Source organism: Portunus trituberculatus, chromosome 47, assembly GCF_017591435.1.
Source record: "Portunus trituberculatus isolate SZX2019 chromosome 47, ASM1759143v1, whole genome shotgun sequence".
NCBI classification, from domain to species: domain Eukaryota; kingdom Metazoa; phylum Arthropoda; class Malacostraca; order Decapoda; family Portunidae; genus Portunus; species Portunus trituberculatus.
The window spans coordinates 8,378,049-8,395,548 of record NC_059301.1 but is presented as its reverse complement, the minus strand read 5'-3'; the positions used below and the strand labels follow the sequence as shown (position 1 = coordinate 8,395,548).

At 42.7% G+C, this 17,500-nt stretch overlaps 1 protein-coding gene across 3 annotated transcripts in view; it reads right to left on the bottom strand.

The window, feature by feature from the left end:
• Positions 1–17,500, bottom strand: part of LOC123520533 (ras-related protein Rap-1b-like) — a 228,777-nt gene that overhangs the window by 52,954 nt on the left and 158,323 nt on the right. Inside the window, exon 1 of one of the 3 annotated variants that reach the window (XM_045282867.1) lies at positions 15,657–15,816. The exons of the other annotated variants lie outside the window; for them this stretch is intronic. The gene's annotated coding sequence lies outside the window, so the exon portion shown is untranslated. Of the gene's footprint in view, positions 1–15,656; positions 15,817–17,500 lie in introns of those variants that run through there. 3 annotated transcript variants of the gene reach the window in all.

Genomic DNA, 17,500 nt, shown 5'->3' with positions numbered 1-17,500 from the left:
ACAGATCATGTCACCTTCCCACACATGAACGAGGAGGGACATTAGACCCTGTCATCTCAGACTACCAGGAAGACAAGCTTCAGTGTCATCAGCTGGGGCTCGTGGGCAGCTCTGACCATCACGCTGTACTGACACAGCTGGAAGTGGGCGTGGCTCAGGACGAGGCCACCACCCGCACCATCTGGCTGTGGAACAAAGCAGACTGGGCTTCCCTGCGCCGCGACCTGACCCACACCCCATGGGCCACTCTGCTACAGGGAGGAGCAGAGAGTGAAGCACTTGCACTCACCTCTCACCTTCTCGCCCTCCAGAGACGCCACGTCCCACACAGGGAATACACCACCAGATCGACGGATCAGCCATGGTTTGGCTACCGTTGCCGTGTTGCTGCCGAGGCAAAGTATGCTGCCTGGCTCCGCTACAAGAGGAACCCGACTCGGCGCAACAAGGACCTGCACAGGGCTGCATGCAGGAGGATGGTGGTAACCAGCAAGTGGGCCTTAAAAAAGTGGGAGGAAAGCCTGCGCCGGAAACTGTGTGGCACTGGCGTAGGAAACAAAACTTGGTGGTCTCTTGTTAAGGACAAACAAGGAACTGGCCACCAAGAATCCATCCCTCCCTCAGCAAGCAGGACGGTACTGTCGCCACCAGCAGTAAGGAGAGGGCACAGTTGCTGGCTTCCTTGTTTGCTGGAAAAATGAAGGTCGGAATCCACAGCAGCCACCGCCTCAGCTGGTCCAGCAATGTGAGAAGACTGTCACCATGGTGGAGGTGACGCATCAGCAGGTGAAGCGATTATTGCGGGGGCTGGACACACAGAAAGCCACCGGCCCTGATGACATCAGCCCGCACCTGCTGAAGCGATGCTCCCAGGAACTGGCTGCCCCTCTCACCCAAGTCTTCACAACTTGTGTACGGGAAAACGTCTGGCCTTCAGTGTGGAAGGAGGCTCGAGTAGTTCCCGTACACAAAAAGCTCCAGGACGGACCCAAAAAACTACAGACCCATATCCCTGTTGTCAGTGGTGGGTAAAGTGTTTGAGAGGGTCGTGGCAGAGGTGGTGTGTAGCCATCTCAAGGACAATGCCCTCCTCTCAGACCAACAGTTTGGGTTCAGACCTGGAAGGTCAACCTCCGACCTAATGATGCTTCTCACCAGGCATTGGCAGGACGCCCTCGACGACGGCAAGGACACTATAGTGGTTGCTTTGGACATAGCAGGAGCTTTTGATAAAGTATGGCACAACGGATTACTAGAAAAGCTTCGTGCTAAAGGCATCCAGGGTGGCTTGCTACGACTCTTGGGAAATTACCTGCAGGACAGAAGCCTCAAGGTGGTTGTCAACGGGCAAACATCTGAGTCCCTGCCTGTGGAGGCATCAGTGCCACAGGGTTCAATTCTTGGCCCACTCCTGTGGAATATCTACGTGGATGATCTTCTCCAGCTACTGCCAGGAGTCATGGCCTATGCTGATGACTGCACCCTCTCCTATACCTATCCACGCCAGGACAGTGGGCGGGCTGCTGAGGCCATCAATCAGCAGCTACGAGTGATAAAGGAGTGGGGTGCTCGCTGGCAAGTGACATTCGCGCCGGAGAAGACACAAGCAATGGTTGTCTCTCGGTCCCCAGCCGCCATGGCAGCAATGGCAGGAAAGTTGTCTTTTGGCGCTGCTGCTCTCCCACTCAAGATGACGTCAAGATACTTGGAGTGGAGGTGGATCGAGGGCTGAGGTTTGACAGGCATGTCAAAACCATTGCCAAGAAAGCCTCTCACAGGATCTCCGCTCTCAGAAGGATCGCCAGTTTCCTCGACAGGAAGGGAGACTGCTGCTGTACAAGGCACAGGTGCGGCCCCACCTTGAATACGCAGCTCTCTCCTGGATGTCCTGTGCCGCCACACACAGAAGGAGACTGGACAGCATCCAACGCCGCGCCATACGGCTAGTAGATGCTGCACTACCACCTCACCCAGAGCCTGAGCGTCCCCTTGATTCACTGGAACACCGCAGAGACGTGGCGGCGATCGTAGTGTTCCATAAGGCACAGGTGCAAAGAGTGCCACATCTGGCAGGGCTGCGTCATCCTCTAAGAGTCACCGCACGGAGCACGAGAACGGTGCTCAATGGTGGTGACGCCGTAGAGGTGCCGCGATCCCACGGGTGTCAGCATCAACGCACCTTCGCAGGACGCGTCTCCAGGATGTGGAACTTGTTCACGGCCGCGGTGCCTCACGTCCAGGAGATGAACACTCACAGTGTCAAACTGATGGCACATAAGTGGAGACAGACACTGCCAACTCCTCTGACACTCTTTGTGACGTGACACTCAGTGTAGTGCAGTGCGTGAATAGTGCTAGTGAAGTGAAACGAATAGTGCTCCATTTACATGCTGACCATCTTGTATATTATCTATTTTTAAGTCTTGTAAATATTGTAGAGAAATAGATTGTAGTACCCTTAGAATAGGTAGCACACGACAGTGCGCCTTTGGGTACATGTTCCTTTGTATTAAGTTTTGTTTAAATAAAAAAAAAAAAAAAAAAGAGAGAGAGAGAGAGAGAGAGAGAGAGAGAGAGAGAGAGAGAGATGACAGCATCGATCACTTGGCGAGATTCTTTGAAGGTAGTAAGCTTGAGATGACGAGGAGGACCAGCGGTAAGATGACAGCCGGGGCGAGCCACCAGACGACGTGACGCAGCTGTCAGAGAGGGAGACCTTGTTCTCTTTGCCGGAATTGCGTTGTGGCGGAAGTGAGGCAATACAGCGCGTCCGGGAAACAAATATTAGATGGTGAAGGAAATAACGTTTGGGGTTCCGGCAGTCTAGAAAAGTTGTAATGAGATGTGTTACAATGTACGTGTGTGTGTGTGTGTGTGTGTGTGTGTGTGTGTGTGTGTGTGTGTGTGTGTGTGTGTGTGTGTGTGTGTTATATGTTATTGTTGTTGTTGTTGTTGTTGTTGTTGTTGTTGTTGTTGTTGTTGTTGTTGTTGTTGTTGTTGTTGTGGTGGTGGTGGTGGTGGTGGTGGTGGTGGTGGTGATCTTATGATATTAGTTGATGCCATTAGGGTTTTTGTTGCCGTTTCCGTTATTATTATTATTATTATTATTATTATTATTATTATCATCATCATCATCATCATTAAGCATCCATTTCAATATCCTCCACTAAATGCATCCATTTCAATATCCTCCACTAAATGTATTCTCAAAATCTCTCATCTCTCTCTCTCTCTCTCTCTCTCTCTCTCTCTCTCTCTCTCTCTCTCTCTCTCTCTCTCTCTCTCTCTCTCTCTCTCTCTCTCTCTCTCTCTCTCTCTCTCTGGCAGGTGCAGCGGTGTTCGCGTCCCTTCCTGGCCATTAGAGTGAGTAGCACGTGCCTCTTGGTCTAACGTTGCGGCGTTACACTCAATTAATTCCGTGTTGGTTTTCTCCTTCCATTTCTGGCTCACTCATTTTATTGGCTGTTGTTGTTGTTGTTGTTGTTGTTCTTTTCTTTTATCCTTTTTTTTTCTTTCTTGTTTTTCTTGTTTTTGTTTTTGTTCTTGTTCTGTTTTTGTTCTTCTTCTTCTTCTTCTTCTTCTTCTTCTTCTTCTTCTTCTTCTTCTTCGACTGCTTATGTCATATCTAGCAAGTTGTTTCTTTTCTCTTTTCTCCTCTTGTTCTTCTTGTTCTTGTTCTTGTTCTTCTTGTTCTTGTTCTCCTCCTCCTCCTCCTCCTCCTCCTCCTCCTCCTCCTCCTCCTCCTCCTCCTCCTCCTCCTCCTCCTCCTCCTCCTCCTCCTCCTCCTCAAACTACATATGTCCTATCTAGCATCTTAACAAGCGCTTGAGTTTTTGTATTCATTTATTTTTCTAACTTCTTACAACCTTTTCTTATCTCCTCCTCCTCCTCCTCCTCCTCCTCCTCCTCCTCCTCCTCCTCCTCCTCCTCCTGTTCATTGTTTAGAGTATAACAGTTACCCAAACAGCTTAGTAAGAAACTCAGTGTCTGTTGCTGTTTGGACTCCCTTCGTATCCTCCTCCTCCTCCTCCTCCTCCTCCTCCTCCTCCTCCTCCTCCTCCTTCTCAGATCCAATTTGCTCACAGTGAGTAAAGATCCAGACACGTACAGTATGATGCCTGATGGCAGTATGTGAGAAGTTTGTAATTCCTTATGCTTTTATACTCTCTCTCTCTCTCTCTCTCTCTCTCTCTCTCTCTCTCTCTCTCTCTCTCTCTCTCTCTCTCTCTCTCTCTCTCTCTCTCTCTCTCTCTCTCTCTCTCTCTCTCTCTCTCTCTCTCTCTCTCTCTCATTCATAAATATTGATGTTTTTAGAGTCGTTACTTGCCACAGTGATATTCTCCTTTCATTCCTTCCTATGTTGTTTCCTTCATCCTTTTTTTTTTTTTTTTACCCTTTACCTTCCCTACTCATGGAATTTGTAGTGGACAGAAGGGGACAGATAGTGAAGGTTTATTGTATACAGATCTTTGTTAATGACGTAGTACTGTATATAATTGCTTTGTATTTTAACCTCAGCACACAAAGATTGACAGAGATCGTAGTGGACAGAAGGGGACAGATAGTGAAGGTTATTGTATACTGATCTTTGTTAATGACGTTGTACTGTATATAATTATTTTGTACTTTAACCTCAGCGCACAAAGATTGACAGAGATCGTAGTGGTGGTAAAGGGACACAGATAGTCTCGCCGGGGACACAAGATCTTTTGCTGTCTGTTCATTTTGTTATTACTTTTATTTTCCTTTGTGTTATTTTATGGTGGTTGTTTAGGGAGTGATTGTTTTTCTCCTTTATGCTAACTGGGTGGTGTCTGATCCTATGTTATATCCTTCTTTTCTTCTTTGTTCTCCTCCTTCTCCTCCTTCTCGTCTTGCTTGTCCTCTTGCTTGTCCTCGTCCTCGTCTTTGTCTTGTCCTTGTCCTTGTTCTTTTTCTAGTGCTCCTGCTCGTCTTCGTCCTCGTCCTCTTTCTCCTCGTCCTTTTTCTCCTCGTCCTCTTCCTCCTCGTCCTCGTCCTCGTCCTCCTCCTCCTCCTCCTCCTCTCCTCTCCTCTCCTCTCCTCTCCTCTCCTCTCCTCTCCTCTCTTCCCCTCCGCTCCCCTCCCCTCCCCTATTCCTCCTCAAACAAAGCCAAACACTATTAGGAACCTTTATAAAGTTACGAGCCTTTTGAAAAAAAAAACTTACTTCAGGTTTAAATATTCATAGAAAAAGGACAATATTTTACAAGCACTATCCATAACGAGATCCTGCCCATTGCCACAACAGAATGCCACAGTATCAATCGAATGCACCCTGTGAAATGTCACTTTGCTGAATGTACTGTTGATAGCTAGGCACTGGATACAAGTAGCAGTAGTAATAGAGTTCTCATAAAGATTGACACTTCTTTCTTATAAAACTTCCGTGCAGTATCACCACACTGCATGTAATTTCTTCTTCTTTATCTGCAAGGGAGAGATGGGTGGAAGTGAGCCTTTTGTCTGTGCTCTTCTACTTCTCTCACTGTCAGATAATAGAATCTCCACAAACATCCCTTCAGTTTCTTCTTTCGTGTTCCTTTGTGTTCCTCCAAGACTTGGAGGCTGAAAAGGAATGAGACTTTTTTTTCGCTATGTAATAATATTTCTGCTCTCTCTATTGTGTACATTATTTCAAGGGAGGAGAAAGAGGAGAAGGAGGAGGAAGAAGGAAACAAGGTACGCATGTTGATGATTAAATAAGGGAAAAAAATAAGTAGGTAAGGCGAGAAAAAAAAATTAGGAGGAGGAGGAGGAGGAGGAGGAATACAAAGGAATACAAAGGAAAGACCAAGCAACAGCAGACCCTGGGGTCCTTACTAGGCTGCTTGGTTAACTATTCTATACTAACTACACAGTGTGAGAGACAGGACAGCAAAGCAGAAGGCTCCTCCCCACCCACCCATCCCACCAGCCGAAGCCGGCCGGAAAAGGAAAGGCACCATGTGTTATTGAAAACCAAATGGAATTTTAGAGGATAGAGAGAAGAAGTTGTAATCTACGTCTACTCTTGTTTGTGGGGGACTATGTAGGTGCTTGACGGTTATGTAGTGTGGTGAATGTGCGTGTGGGTGGAGTCACAGTGTGGATGTCGGAGGGGTGGTGCGGCAGCCTTGCCTGGCGCTTTTATAGGAAGGCAGCAGTCAATCAGGCCCCAGCTCCGTTCACTCCACTGAGCAAGCGTACTTTCCCTTGGAGGGACGCCGTACACTGATTTCCCCCTGCAACATTGATCCCTGGTTGTCTTGATGGTGGTAAAAAATTAACAGTTATCAGGATTCATATTCGTAAATCCCTTAAAAATTTTGAAGAGTGTGATAAGGTCCCCTCGTAATCGACGTTTAGAAAGAGTAAATAAATTTAGTTCTTTAAGTCGTTCCTCGTATGGTTTATTACGTAATCTTGGAACCATTTTAGTTAATCGACGCTGTATTCTTTCGTATTTTTCAATGTCTTTCTTATAATAGGGTGACCAAAATTGTACATTATATTCAAGGTGCGGGCGTACGAGCGAATTATTTAAAGTTGAATGTGAATGATCTTCCGATAAAGCCGACTAATTTATTTGCGATTTTCACAACTTCGGTGCATTGATTACTTTGTTTGAGGTCAGCCGATATTACAACGCCAAAATCTTTTAATGTCGGCTGACCTCAAACAAAGTAATCAATGTACCGAATTTGTGAAAATCGCAAATAAATTAGTCGGCTTTATCGGAAGATCATTCACATTCAAAACGGAAGAGATAATATTAATTTTATATAATTCGCTCGTACGCCCGCACCTTGAATATAACGTACAATTTTGGTCACCCTATTATAAGAAAGACATTGAAAAATGTCTTTCTTATAATAGGAGGAGGAGGAGGAGGAGGAGGAGGTGGTGGTGGTGGTGGTGGTGGTGGTGGTGGTGGTGGTGGTGGTGGTGGTGGTGGTGGTGGTGGTGGTGGTGGAGATGCGTGTGCTGCATAACATATTTCACATAGTATTAAAGTGTAACATAAGGATGAAAACCAGAGAGAGAGAGAGAGAGAGAGAGAGAGAGAGAGAGAGAGAGAGAGAGAGAGAGAGAGAACGATAAGAAATAAAAAGAAAAAATAAGCAAAGACGAAAAAAAGATGATAATGAGAGACGATTAAAATGACATTGGGATTAGGATGAAAGAAAGGAGGAAACAGGAGAGAGAAGAAAGAAAAAGGAGGAAGGAAAGCTCAATATTGAAGGAGAGGAAGAGGAAAGTGAGGGAAACATTCTTACATAATAGACTAGCTCTTTTATTATTATTATTATTATTATTATTATTATTATTATTAGTAGTAGTAGTAGTAGTAGTAGTAGTAGTAGTAGTAGTAGTAGTGTAGTGTTAGTAGTATTTTACATTAATACACATGAATGAGAGAGAGAGAGAAAAAAAAACTCGTACTTTGGATTTGAAAATGATGCACACTCGCCCTCCAGCGCCACACAAACTCCGGCCAGCTGTCTCTGGCCTTCATTTCGTGCACGTGTTTTCCTCATTAAGGTTCTTTCATAAATATAAAAGGAAAGAATAATATACAAGGAAAGGAGAAGAAAAGAACATATGGGTTGAGAAAAGTTTCTAATTATATGACGAAACTCTAGACTCAATTAGGGAAGGAGTGGTGATGGTGGTGGTGATGGTGGTGGTGGTGATGTGTGCCTGACTGGGAATACGTTGTTGTGGTGATAATATTGTGATTGCGATTGCGAATTATTTACTGGTAGATTGTTGTTGTTGTTGTTGTTGTTGTTGTTGTTTTAACTATAACTTCTTTGATTGTCAGTACTTTTTTGTTATTTTTGTTCTATTATATTTTCGTTCTTTTTTCGTTAATGTTACGTTCTTTCGTGTTGTTTTGTTATTGCACGAATTGTTCTGTCACTTGTTCCTACTGTGTCTTCTTAATATTTCCTCTTTTTTTCTTCCTTTTATTTAATTTTACATTGTGTTGTCGTTGATATTGTCATGGTCACAGCAGCAGCAGCATCAGCAGCAGCAGCAGCAGCACTGACAGCAGGGGGAGAGAGAGTAGGAGGAGCTTTGCCACTAGCCGAGCCGGACGCCAAAGAATGATAATTTTGACCATATCCCAAAGTACCACCCTTTGGCGCCCGTCCTGGCAGGGTTGTAGCTGCGGCGGCGGCGGTGGCGGCGGCGGCGACGGCGGTGGTGGTGATGGTGGTGGTGGTGTAGGTGGTTGTGGTGGTATTGGAATGTTTAAGGTACTATGTTGTGTGTGTGTCTGTGTGTATGTATATATGTGTGTAAATTGTGATGAAAATAGGAAGCGAATAAGAAGAAAGAATGAATAGACAAGTGTAAAGAAAAAGAAGAAAAATGGAAATGGGAAGAGATGAAAGAGAAAGAAAACTAGAAGTGAAATAAAAAAAATAAATAAAGTGGTGGTGAAGGTGCTGGTGAATTTAAGCATGTGTATTGTAATGTTTTGTTTTTGGTACTCTGTGGTGTGTGTGTGTGTGTGTGTGTGTGTGTGTGTGTGTGTGTGTGTGTGTGTGTGTGTGTGTGTGTGTGTGTGTGTGTGTGTGTGTGTGTGTATATATATATATATATATATATATATATATATATATATATATATATATATATATATATATATATATATATATTTCGTGTGAACCTGGTCACACACACACACACACACACACACACCCGGTAGCTCAGTGGTTAGAGCCCTGGCTTCACAAGCCAGGGGACTGGGGTTCGATTCCCCGGCCGGGTGGAGATATTTGGGTGTGTCTCCTTTCACGTGTAGCCCTGTTCACCTAGCAGTGAGCAGGTACGGGATGTAAATCGAGGAGTTGTGACCTTGTTGTCCCGGTGTGTGGTGTGTGCCTGGTCTCAGGCCTATCCGAAGATCGGAAATAATGAAATCTGAGCTTGTTCCGTAGGGTAACGTCTGGCTGTCTCGTCAGAGACTGCAGCAGATCAAACAGTGAAACACACACATACACACACCTGGAAGATCAAAAGTTAAGCTGCGTTTTTTAATGCCCCTACGGCTAGACCTCGCCTTAAGGCAGGCTTAAGCAAAACCTGGGACAATGGAAAACGGGCCTGCTAGACCTTCGATCACGTGACCAGTCACCAGCTGACAGATGACAACAATAAAGATGGCAGACGAACAGGAAGTGCAAGATATGCTGCAGCTTTGTAACTTATCTTTCCTCCATAACATAACCTAACCTAACATAAATAATAGGATAACAAAGGGCCACCAGGGCCCATCTAGGTTATCCTGTATCAGTCGCACAGCGACCTCGTCATCAGTACTTAAAGTTTTACAAGTACACAATATATTATATACTAATTCTAAATATTTGGCCCATTAACAGGGGGTAAGTCCTGCAGCGAAATCCTCTACAATTTGTGGTCCCCATACATGGCGATCATGTCTTGTTTAACTATAGTAAATTTCTTATAAAAACTATCATGCAGCGCTATACATAATTATAAATCTAATAAATTTAAGTGCTTATCTAATCTGTTTTTAAACATTGTCAAACTAGTGCTATTTACAACCGTCTCTGGCAATGCATTCCAGAAGTCTACCACCCTATGACTAAAGAAATATTTTCTTATATCTAACCTGCAGCCTTGCTTTCTAATCTTCCTGCCATGATTTGTAGTCCTACTTCCCTCCTCTAAGGTAAAGAAAGATCTCACATCTATGTAGTTTGTATCTGAGAACATTTTAAATATCCCCTCTTATACATCTCCTCTCAAATGAAAACATGTTTAATGCCTTTAATCTATCTCTATACTCCAGGCGCTTCAAAGCTGGTATCATCCTAGTTGCTATCTTTCCTCCCTGCATCAACAGTCCAGTCCATCATGTTTCCAGACTTGCCAGAGATACCAGAAGATACTGAAACAGCATTCAGTTTGGTGCAGAACTATCAACAGCAGCTAATGGAACATTCATTCGTCATGTCTTATTTGTTTATTTACATGTGACGTCACAACTGGCTAGCGGAAAGTCGAGCCTGCTCTGCAGCTGGCTTGAGTTTGGCCGGCCCTGCCTTAAGGCGGGCTACGCTCTGACTCAAGTTTGGGGACATGAAAGAACACAAAATGACGTCAGCCTTAAGCCAGGCTTAAGGCTGCCTTAAGCGTGGACTATCAAAAACGCGCCTTTATTGCGAAGTCTGGAAACGTAAATGAAGTTTTCCTGATGTTGATCGCTCCACAGGTTCTTCTTCTTCTTCTTCTTCTTCTTCTTGTTCTTGTTCTTGTTCTTGTTCTTCTTCTTCTTCTTCTTCTTCTTCTTCTTCTTCTTCTTCTTCTTCTTCTTCTTCTTCTTCTTCTTCTTCTTCTTCTTCTTCTTCTTCTTCTTCTTCTTCTTCTTCTTACCTTCTCTTCTCTTGTCTTCTCGTCTCTTCTCTCTCTCTTCTCTTCTCTTCTCTTCTCTTCTCTTCTCTTCTCTTCTCTTCTCTTCTCTTCTTCTTCTTCTTCTTCTTCTTCTTCTTCTTCTTTTTTCTTCTTCTTTTTGACTATCTTATTTACTTTTTTCATATTTATTTATTTATATATTTATCTATTTATTCATTTATCTATTTTGTTATTTTAGAGAGAGAGAGAGAGAGAGAGAGAGAGAGAGAGCGGTAGGAGCGTGCTATTTCCTTTTTACGTGCGTATCAGGGACGTTGATCCTCTCTCTCTCTCTCTCTCTCTCTCTCTCTCTCTCTCTCTCTCTCTCTCTCTCTTAGTAACCGAATTGGCATTTCTTTCATAACGTACTCCTCAAACGTCCACTAATCTCATTTATTTCCTCCTCTTCCACCCACTCCACTCTCCCTCCACTTATATACCTCCACCTCATCTCCCTCCACTCTCCCATCTTTCCTCTCCCTTCCACTGGTCTTCTATTTCTTCCAGTCTCTCCAATTCTTTTTCCTTTTGTCTGTTTCCTTCTCTTTTTACCTTTCATATCTTCTGCCTTCCTTCCTTGGCTGTCTTTCCTCTCTTTTCTTTTTATTCTTTTATTTTGTACTTCTTGTTTCTGTCTCTTTGTTTTGTCTTCCTATTCTTCGTTTCCTTGTCTTCTGTTTCCTGTTCTTTATCGTGTTTCTCTTGGTTCTCTTCCATTGTGTGTTTGTGTTTCATCTTTCATTTGCTTTTTTTTTTATTTAGGTTTCTCTTTCTCCTTCCTCTCTTTTTTCATCTTTTTTTCTTTTTTACTCTTTTGTTTGTGTTTTCTTTGTTATCTTAGTTTCACCCATATTCGTTTCGTTTTATTCCTTTCTCTCTCTCTCTCTCTCTCTCTCTCTCTCTCTCTCTCTCTCTCTCTCTCTCTCTCTCTCTCTCTCTCTCTCTTCTCTTTCTTTCAAATCGTTCCCTATTTTCTCATCTGTCGTTTCTCTCTTGGACCTTCATTTCTCTTGTGACTTTCCTCAAATATCCTCTCAAGAATCGTCATGAGCCTCTTTTTCCATTTCATTTATTTCTCTTTCAAATTCTTTCCTTATTTCCACTTCTCACTTTTCCGTCCATAATCTCCATTTCTTCCTGTGACATTCTTAAATTTTCTCTCAGAACTCTCCACAATCTTATCTTTTTTTTGTATAATAATTTGTTCTTTTAAATCCTTCCCTTATTTTTCCTTTTTCTTTTTCTTTCATTAATGTTCATTTGTTTTTTTCCTGTGACATTCCTTCAATTTTCTCTCAAGAATCTTCATAAGCTTCTCTTTTTTTTTTATTTCATTCCATCCTCTTTCAAATCCTTTTCTTATTTCCACCATTCATTTTTCTGCCTATACCCTCCATTTTTCCCCGTGACGTTCCTTAGATTTCCTTCCAAAACGTTCCACAAACTTATCTTTATTTCACCTAATTCCTTTCTTTTTCAAATCCTTTTTTATTTCCACTTAAATTTTTCTTTCTATAATCTCCGTTTTTTTTCTTTGTCATTCTGTAAAATTATCTCTCAAGAATCTTCATAAGCTTCTCTTTTTTTTTTTTATCAGTTTCTTTCCATTCTCTTTCAAATCCTTTCCTTATTTCTCCTTTTTCTTTTTCTTTTTTTAACGTCCATTTTTTGTTTGTGACATTACTTAAAACTCTCTCTCAAGAACCTTCATATGTGTCTCTTTTAATTTCATTTCACTCCATCCTCTTTCAAATCCCTTTCTTATTTTTCCCCTTCGTCTATTTTAACCTTCATTTTTTTTTCCTACGACATTTCTTAAAATTTCCTCTCAAGAACCTTCCTATGCGTCTCTTTTCATTTCATTTCACTCCATCCTCTTTCAAATCCCTTTCTTATTTTTCCCTTTGTCCCTTTTAAAAGCTTCTCAAACCTCTAATTTTACTCTACATTCCTCTCAAAGCTCACCACAAGCTCCTCCTTCTTTCCTCCCCATATGTCACACCTCGTCCTTTCCTTTCCCTTTGTTCCCCTGCCGTCCATAATGTCCTGGCAAATAGCCGGCAATACAAACATCAAAGGCAAACACATGAACAATATAAGGAAAAGAAATATTACCTGCCATCATTTCCTCTTTCATCATATCCTCCTATTTTGATCTCTCTCCTAACACTCTCTTCTCTCACCTTCCTTCTTCGCCTTCTATCCCATCTCACTCCTCCTCCTCCTCCTCCTCCTCCTCCTCCTCCTCCTCCTCCTCCTCCTCCTCCTCCTGAAGCGCGCAATTAAGACCAAGTAATACCGGGCCTTGCCTGTGCCAGTGAGAAGAGATGATAAGAGAGAGAGAGAGAGAGAGAGAGAGAGAGAGAGAGAGAGAGAGAGAGAGAGAGAGAGAGAGAGAGAGAGAAACAAACTGGCTAATATTTGAAACATAACTAAAACTAGACTTGAAACGAATGGAATGAGATGAAATACATGAATAGAGAAATAAGAAAAGTGTGAATAAGATTAGCTAATTCTACGAAGTGATAAAGATAGTAATAATGGTAATGAATAGAAAGTAAATGAAGATTAGATAAATAACGAAAGGATGGAAAAGGAAAAAAATCTGAAAAAAGTAATATGTAGTTGCAGTGTGTGTGTGTGTGTGTGTGTGTGTGTGTGTGTGTGTGTGTGTGTGTGTGTGTGTGTGTGTGTGTGTGTGTGTGAATTAATAAATGAATGAATTAATTTATTTATAAAAAGTATGGAACACAACTCCAATTTACATTTCAAATATAACAATAAAGAAAGAATTACCTCACCCATTCAGTACTTATCTAAACATATTCAATACTAACTTCAAAAATCAGAGACAGATTTTGAAGAACCTTCACATTTGTGCTTTGCTTCTTCTTCCCAGCTTTTCCCTATTCTGGGTCGCCGTTGTGAATGAGCCTTCTCCACGTATTTCTGTTGTTTGCCATCTCTGGATTTATATTCTTCTCCGTAAGATCTCTGTTTGTGCAGTAAATCCATCTTCGTTTGGGCCGTCCTCTTCTAACTCCCTGCATTTCCATTTCCATGATCTCCCTTCCTACGTGGTCTTCGCCATCTCTTCTTCTCAAGTGTCCATACCACCTCAACCTTGACTCCTGGATCTTCTTGGAGACTTCAACTACTTTCACTGTTCCTCTTATGTACCCATTCCTAATTCGGTCTGTTCTGGTGACTCCTACCATCCATCTCAACATCTTCATCTCCGCCACATCCATCTTCCTCTCTTCGATCTTCTTCAAAGGTGCTGCTTCCAGCCCATATATCAAAGCAGGTCTGACGACTGCTTTGTGGACTTTGCCCTTCACTCTTACTGGTACCCTTCTATCGCATATCACACCCGAAACTTGCTGGCAATTGTTCCAGCCACACTGAATCCGGAAGTTCACTTCTTTTTCCATTTCCACTGTCTCGTCTACCATTGATCCCAAGTACTTAAATGTTTTCACTCTCTTCAACTTTTCACCATTCAGTCTAATTGTGGCCTGTTGGTCGCCCCTTGTATCCGTCGTAAAATATTCAGTTTTGGCCCTACTTATCCTCATTCCTCTGCTTTCCAAAGCAACTCTCCATGCTTCTAATTTTCTTTCCAGCTGTCCTCTACTTTCGGTCACTAAGACGATGTCATCAGCATATAATACACACCAGGGTGGTTCCTCTCTGACATTTTCAGTTATGAAATCGAACACTATGTTGAATAGTAGTGGGCTTAGTGCCGATCCTTGGTGTAAGCCGACTTTCACCTGAAAGCTATCCGTTGTGCCAACCGTACTCCGAACTCTAGTTGTAACATTCCTGTAGCATTCATGGACAATTCTGACATACTTTTCTGGCACTCCTCTTTCTCTCAGGCATCTCCATACTTCTTGCCGTGGAATCCTATCATACGCTTTGCATCAACAGAATATATTTAAAGTAAGTTGGCATATACGTAAAATACTCTGAAATATACGTATCCCTTAATCTCACGATGTCCGTATTGGTGCAGTCAAAGAGAACATGGTATTCATCACCAACAACACCCACATCACATTTAATGCAAAGTCGAGTTGTGTGTGTGTGTGTGTGTGTGTGTGTGGAGAGAGAGAGAGAGAGAGAGAGAGAGAGAGAGAGAGAGAGAGAGAGAGAGAGAGAGAGAGAGAGAGAGTGAGTGAGTGAGTGAGTGAGTGAGTGAGTGAGTGTGTCTGTCTGTCTGTCTGTTTGTGTGTGTGTTTATTTCTATTTATTAGTATTTACCTTTCACGTTTGTTTCTTGACTCTCTCTCTGTTTATGTTTGTTAAATTGAATTGCTTTGCTCGTATGGGTGTTAAATAAATGGTGTATGTGATTTTGCATGTGTTTGTATGTATGTATGTATGTATGTATGCGCTCTCTCTCTCTCTCTCTCTCTCTCTCTCTCTCTCTCTCTCTCTCTCTCTCTCTCTCTCTCTCTCTCTCTCTCTCTCTCTCTCTTCCCCCCCCTCCAGTTTCCTGAGCGACGAACGACTGAAAATTTTGACCTGTTTCCAATTTTTTTTTTTCGAGTGCATATGTTTCAGTAATTTGTTTTTTTTTTTCTTTTCTATTCAGTGATACTAATTTTTCTATATGGCTTTTAGTTTTCGGTATTTTTTTTTTTTATATCTTTGTGAAGATTAATACACTAATGCACTGCAGTGTGTTTTATTGATGATTTTTTTTTTTATCTTGCAGTGATTTTGTAATTAATGTGTGTGTGTGTGTGTGTGTGTGTGTGTGTGTGTGTGTGTGTGTGTGTGTGTGTGTGTGTGTGTGTGTGTGTGTGTGTGTGTGTGTGTGTGTGTTGGTCACATTAACTTTTTCTGAGTTCGGGAGGAAGGTAGGTTTAGTGCAGTATATTATTACACACACACACACACACACACACACACACACACACACACACACACACACACACACAGAAAAAGAGGAAATATATGTAAATTGAATAAAAACAGTTATATAGACGCGGAGGAAATTTCTGACCTACTACTACTACTACTACTACTACTACTACTACTACTACTACTACTACTACTACTACTACTACTACTACTACTACTACTACTACTACTACTATCACCAACAACAACAACAATAATACAACAAACTACTTAAATATATACTTTGACTTATTTGGTTCCTCGGTTCACTGTGTTTCTTTAATCAAGTTTACGTTTCACTCTTTGTTCACCTCGAAATATAACCAATGATTTCCTCAGGCAGTCTTCAGTGGCGTCTTGGCTTCTGAGGGGACACTTACTCGCTCGCCTCCCTTTATATAGTATTACATTGAGAAGTCAGAGTTATGCTACTGTAGCCACCTTTAGTATCTACCTTCACTTGGCCCTTGCAGAGAGAGAGAGAGAGAGAGAGAGAGAGAGAGAGAGAGAGAGAGAGAGAGAGAAATTTCACTTCCGTAAGGGCACACTCCTCTTTACAATCTAGTCTCCTCTCCCCGTCTCTCACTCCCTCCATCCCCCCATCCCTCCCTCCCTCCCTCCCTCCCTCCGGTAACACCTGTTTCAACACCTGCTTCCTCATTACAGTTTTTTCAGGTTAACTCAATTTCACCAGCACGGGACGAGGTGGTGGTGGTGGTGGCGGCGGCGACGACGACGTTGGCGGTGGGCGAGGGGACGAAGGAGGCAAGGAGGGAGGAAAGAGGTTGAGAGAGGAAAGAGGCGGGAAAGGAAGAGGGGAAGGGAGAAGGTACGTGGAGGGGAGCTGATAGTAGAGGAAAGTGAGGAGAAGAGGTGGAAGAGAAAATGAAAGAAAGAGGTGTACAGGTGGAAGAGAGAAAAAAAAGAGGAAATGTAAGGAACTGGAGCAAGAAATAGAGAAAAAATTGAAAAGAAGAAATGAAAGGAAGAAAATATGACGAAGGAAAAACGATAGAAAGAAATGTTTTGCAGAGAGAGAGAGAGAGAGAGAGAGAGAGAGTGAGTGGGGGGGGATGGGGATTCACCTGAGAACATATAGGAACTGTGTGGGGATTAACCTGTGAAGGCTGATTTATGAAGTAATTAGAAATAGGATTAAGACGAGAGGATGGGACGTGATGGGGATTTATGGAACTCTGATAAGATGAGGAGGACGAAAAAGAAGAGGAGGAAGAGGAAGAAGAAGAAGAAGAAGAAGAAGAAGAAGAAAAAAAGAAGAAGAAGAAGAGCAGGAGGAGGAGAGGAGGAGGAGGAGGAGGAGGAGGAGGAGGAGGAGGAGGAGGAGGAGGAGGAGTTAATTTGAATATGAGACAAAAGCAGAGGGAATAAGTAGAGTGAAAAGGATCAATGTCTTAGAGGCTAGACAGGAGAGAGAGAGAGAGAGAGAGAGTGAGAGTGAGTGAGGTGAGTGAGTGAGTGAGTGAGTGAGTGAGTGAGTGAGTGAGTGAGAGAGAGAGAGAGAGAGAGAGAGAGAGAGAGAGAGAGAGAGAGAGAGAGAGAGAGGCAGTGGAAAGGTCAGAGGGTTGGAGGAAGGAAGGCACGGAGAGTTGGAAGGAAAGAGGGAGGAGTAAACACACCCATCACATAAATCTCTCTCTCTCTCTCTCTCTCTCTCTCTCTCTCTCTCTCTCTCTCTCTCTCTCTCTCTCTCTCTCTCTCTCTCTCTCTCTCTCTTTATCTTTTCCTCGTTTTTTTTCTTTTTTTTCTGTTTTTCTCATCCTTCTCTTTATTGCTTTTGGACTTCTTTTTCCTCCTCCTCCTCCTCCTCCTCCTCCTCCTCCTCCTCCTCCTCCTCCTCTTTCTCTTTCTCTTTCTTTCTCTTTATTTTTGTTTTGTTTTTGTTTTTTCTTCCTCCTCCTCCTCCTCCTCCTCCTCCTCCTCCTCCTCCTCCTCCTCCTCCTCCTCCTCCTCCTCCTCCTCCTCCTCCTATTCTCTCAATCTGTCTATCTATCTATCTATCTATCTATCTATCTATCTATTTATCTTTATATCTATCTATGATCATCATCATTATCATCACCATCATCATCATCATCTTCATCATCATCATCATCATTATTATTATTATTATTATTATTATTATTATTATTATTAT